Raw genomic sequence first — 5,282 nt, forward strand, 5'->3', positions numbered from 1 at the left:
AGGCTTTTTTTTCCTAACCGGTTCGGTTAAGTTTGGTTCGGTTAGGGTTTTCATGGTCAAAACCGAAAATTGAACCGAACCGCAAAAAAAATAGAAAAACAGGTTTTTTCGATTTTCGGTTAATTCGGTTTTCGGTTATTTTGATTCAGTTCGTCGGTTTAGTTCGGTCCGGATCAGTTTTGAACACCCCTACTTGTCAGCTGCTGCAGTTTTAAAAACTCCAGAAAAAAAAATAAAAATCTCAAAAGAGTTTATCAAAAAGTGTTATCATTGGATGACACATGTAAAAAGGACAAAAAACAGTAGCAATGAATATGATGCAATATTCGTCTTGAAACATGAGGCGCTTTATGAGGGGTTAAGAGAATATTTCATGTCTCTAATACCCAGAGAATAAGTGCATGCCTCGGTAAATTCTTTCCAAATTGCTTTAACAATAATAACTTTTCTAAACACTCTTATACAGTATATCTCATAACTTTTCTTCGTGTAGGTTGTCAGTATACATATCATTATTCTCAACCAAATCAAAGTTTGGCGGTATCAAGAACAAATATATATTGTGCCACTAGATATTGTGGTAAGCTAAATTTTTTATTCATTGCTGATTCCTGTTCAGTTCAGTCAGAATGTTAATATTGGTTCACCTGATTCTTATGTGTTCTGTTGAGTTCTTTTGCATGAAGAAAACTTTTTTCTTCATGAATGAATATTTTTCACGTCATATTCAGCATATGAATTGTGTTCGGTTTGGTGAAAATTTGATTTAACTGATCTTCGTTTTGCAGAATTTTATGTTGGGAACACATGGCGTGGAGTACATTGATAAAACGACAAACAAGGCATACCGGTTTGATATTGAGTAGTATGCCCACCACCGCCAGTTTCTTGACAAAGAAAAACTTGCTTCGCATCCATTTGTAAGTTGTACTTTCTAAAAATTCTTCAATAATTCTCTCATCTGTTATTTGTTTCCACTGAAATATTCTATCATTTATCCACAATTCAGCTATTTGTGCCAATTTGCAACGGAGCTCATTGGTGGTTGTGGATTGCTGATGTCAAGAAAAAGAAATTCTATGTGCTTGACCCTATCAATAAGCCAAAAAAACATATACCTGAATCAAGAGTGATGCTGAACAAATTTGTTGTAAGTTATTTTTCTTGTAAATTATTCAAATAATTTAGTACATGAAATGAGTTCGATTCATTGTTGATGCTTTTTTTTTTGTGTCCCTTTCAGGGATTAATAATTTCTCAGATGAGGGTTTACGCTGGGGCGGAACCCTTAATGGAAGATGGGCTGGGAAAAGAAGCAGAGTATATCCAACTGAATGGTCAACGTACAGAGTAATAAGAATCTTTCTCTTCTATAGTCCTATATTTAATATATTTTATTTTGTATACTATTAATCGCATTATACTGAATTCTTGCTTAGCTATGATTGTGGAATATACGTCATGAAATGGCTTGAAACAATCGATCCACAAAAGATCAAGAGCGGGAAGAGATATAAATATAGAGCTTGGACACAAATAAGTACTTTCTAAATTAATAAACTTCTTTCTTTTCTTATTTCAGTTGAGTTCATTTGTTATGTAACTAATTCCTTTCAATTGAAATGTAGGAAGAGATTGATGACTTCAGGTACCAATATGGTCCAAATCTTCTGTTGCATGAAATGAACAAAATCAGAAAGCAAGTGATTTGGGAATCTGAAGCAATAAGACTGCCAAAGCCTTCTGCTGCCCTCTCTAGCCCGTATTGTAAATTCACATATGAGGATTTAGATAGTAAATAGGATATACTATGATTCACTGGTTGTATTTGACAATATTTTGTTTAACTTGTTTAAAAAAGCAATGTACATATGTGAATATTAATGTAAATGCTAATCTATGCATCTAATCTTAATATCAATAATTTTTTCAATGTATTCAAGTACTCATCTGAGATGTTAATTTATAAATCTCTTGGAACTGTCTGGCTGCTGTTTTATTTCAGGTTCTCAGTGATTGCAATCAGTGTATTTACAAATACATTAGAAACACCAAGAAACACAGTGAACCGAAATTAATACACTAGTCGAACCGAAAGTTTCAAAGACATTGAACTCTAAACCCATAAAACTCTAAAACCCTAAACCCCTAAACCTCTAAAACCCTAAAACCCTAAAGCCTAACACTAAACCCTAAACCCTAAAATCCTAAACCCTAAACCCTAATCTATAATCCCTAAACCCTAAACTCTAAACCTTAAAACCCTAAAGCCTAACACTAAACCCTAAACCCCTGAACCCTAAATCCTAAACCCTAAACAATGAACCCTGATTCCCGTTTCTCAAAACAAATTCTAATTATTCAACTTAGAAATTAATACACCGAATCAAAAAACTGCATATATCAATATAGAATTTCACAAAAAAAGTGACTATTCATGAAACAGTAACAACAGTCAGAAATTACCCCTGCTATAACCATGGTGAACCAAAATTTGCTCATGGGTGAAAAAAAATTTACATTAATAAAAACTAAAATTTGTACAATCCTCTCTTGGATAATTCATATCTGGTGCATTGTAAAGAGTGGAGCTTGACTGAATCGATGATGCAGAGTCTAAAAGGTTCAACTACAAAAGACATAATTAATTATATATTAGCAAAATGAACAATTGAATTTTTAACTAATCAAAAGCAAGTCAATTTTACCTCGCTTGGAGCTGTCTCTTTCTTTTTCTTCATGGCATTTGAGATCTTTTTTTCCAGGTTTGATCCAAGTCTGTTCTTGGGCCGACCTCTTGTTTTGACACGTGGTGGGCTTTGAAGGTCATTCACATTGCTTAATGTCGCTTCTTCGTGTGTTAACAAACTTTTTCCTTTGCTTCTCTCTTGATATTCTTCCATCTCCACCATGACCTTGTCAAATGAGGTGTAGAATTCTGGTCAACTCTTCAGACTCGGATGCAAATTCACATATATTGTGCGACCAAAACACCAATTCATCAAATCTCTTACTTCTCAGCTCCAATAGAGGTTCATCTTGGCTGCTCTTGATGTGTGTATGCCTCCTCTTTATGTTCTTGCTCCAGCGATCCAATATGTATTTCGGTGCCACGTTATCCACTCGCTCAAAGTTTAGAACGCTTAGCGAATGGCGGCACAATATGCCCCTAGACTCAAACAGCAAGCAATGGCACTTCACATCTCATGATACTGCGTCGTAGGTGACGACAAACTTGTGGAATGTGGAGTTGGAAACCTGTTCTATGACTTCATATGTTGTGAAACCTAGGGTGGAATACATTAATCTTGTGATACAGTTCACTTTACCTCTAAATTGAGCTTGAACTTCCCTGAACTTCTCATGGGTATATACATGCTGAAACTGTGCCTCTATTGCTGATTTTGTTGCACACGGTATCAGGGTGTGAAAATCTGCATCATCAAATTCTCTCTCTGCTTGCTAGGCAATTGTCGTATTGCTTCACAAATTGTCTCAAGGAGCTATTCCGTGTGATGAACTTGTTGAAAAATGAATGCATACTCTCGCTCCTTTGTGTGCTTCTCATTCCAGCCTAGAAGTGGTGATCCAAGTAAACTGGAATCCATATATGCCGATCCTTGTATAGCTCTGCAAAACAAACCAAACCCATAAGGTATTGTGAACCGAAAACAGTGCATGCTTTGGGAAAAAAAGATATGAGCATGAAAATAATTCGAATTGAAACCTCAATTACCTAAAAGCCACTTGTTGCCTCCGAGGCCATACTTTGTAAGGAAATCATTCCAGTTTCTGTCAAATGCGTCTTTTGTGTACGAGTTCTAAACAACATGGCTCATCTCTTGTTCAATATCAATGTGTCCCTTGTAGCCGTTTAATTTGCTTGGGATCTTCTTCATAATGTGCCAGATGCACCAGCGGTGAATTGATGTGCATTGATCGGTAAGAATACCTTTTGGTGCCTTTCCTCCCATACAACGTAGCCAACACTCAAATAGCCATTTGAATGATTGGATGTCCTCATTTTTCATCAGCGCGCATCTGAGAAGTGTCGACTGGCCGTGGTGATTCACGCCCACAAAAGAACCTAAAACCAAATTGTACCTGCATAAATAACAAGCAGACCGTGGTGAACCGAAATATATACATGCACTGAACATCAAAATATATTTGAATGAACCGATTACCTGTTTGTGTTATAGGTGGTGTCAAATGAAACCACATCTCCGAAATACTCAAATGCAGCCCTGCTTCTTGCATCGGCCCAGAATGCATGTTTAATGCAGTGATCGCCTTCAAGGTTGAGCTCAAAGAAGAAATTTTGGTTCTTCTCTTTTATTCTTACTAGGTACTTCCCAAATTCTTTGGCATCATCTTCTTCGGAAATATTCCATACTTCCTTTATGATGTAATTCCTCACATCTTTTTCAATAAAACCTAGTTCACGGTGGCTGCTAGCTACTGCCACAAATTATTGGTAAGTTTTGCTCAGTCTGATTCTGGCTTCCTCGTAGATTTCGATGGTGCGACGCACAAACATGCTAAGCTCCTTGTGTTGTTTGAGCATCTCAGCCTGGTCTGGACAGCAAGGATGCGAGTGATTCAGAACAACTTTGGACATTGTCCAAACACCGACGTCCTTCATTATGTGTACATAAATCCTGGCTGGACAGTTTAACCCAGCTGAGGGGTTTGCCTTCAGAGTTGGAGATATCTTGGATTTCCACCTCCCCTCTCTGGTGCATACAATTAGTTGATTCTTAATCTTGTCTCCGTCCCGAGTCTTTTTCCTTATTTTTGTAAAAAAACTGGCAAGTTTGGAATAATGTTTGTAGAACTTTGCAGCTTCTTATAGTGTCTCAAAAATCATCCCCACATTTGGGACAAATCTTTCATCCACAACACAGCTGGTCTGCACGGTGAACCGAAAACTTCATTAACGGTGAAACAATTCTATAATACTTACCGAACCGAAAGGTTACTAACAGTAAACGAAAGATAATCCATTATACAAAACCAAATTCAAAACAACTCTGTCTACAATTTAGATAGTATCAATTCAATTCAGATTCAGATCACCTCCGTACATTCAATTCAATTCAAATAAAATTAGCAATTGCATTCCATTAAATTCGATTCAAAATTCAATAATCCAAACCTCATTAAATTGATGCATTTCCAAAGAATAATCGCACTCATTCAACTGATTTGAAGTTGATTCATTGATTGTTTCAATTCAAAACTCCATATCAAAGAAAAAACAAAGAAGAAGAAGAAGAACG

General features: G+C 36.4%; 1 pseudogene; it reads right to left on the reverse strand.

Moving 5' to 3' along the window:
- Positions 1-2,737: 2,737 nt before the first annotated feature.
- On the reverse strand, positions 2,738-3,652 carry LOC148579183 (protein FAR1-RELATED SEQUENCE 1-like; annotated as a pseudogene).
- Positions 3,653-5,282: the final 1,630 nt, after the last annotated feature.

The sequence above is a fragment of the Arachis ipaensis genome, chromosome B10 (assembly GCF_059453495.1).
Source record: "Arachis ipaensis isolate K30076 ecotype BB chromosome B10, ASM5945349v1, whole genome shotgun sequence".
NCBI classification, from domain to species: Eukaryota; Viridiplantae; Streptophyta; class Magnoliopsida; order Fabales; family Fabaceae; genus Arachis; species Arachis ipaensis.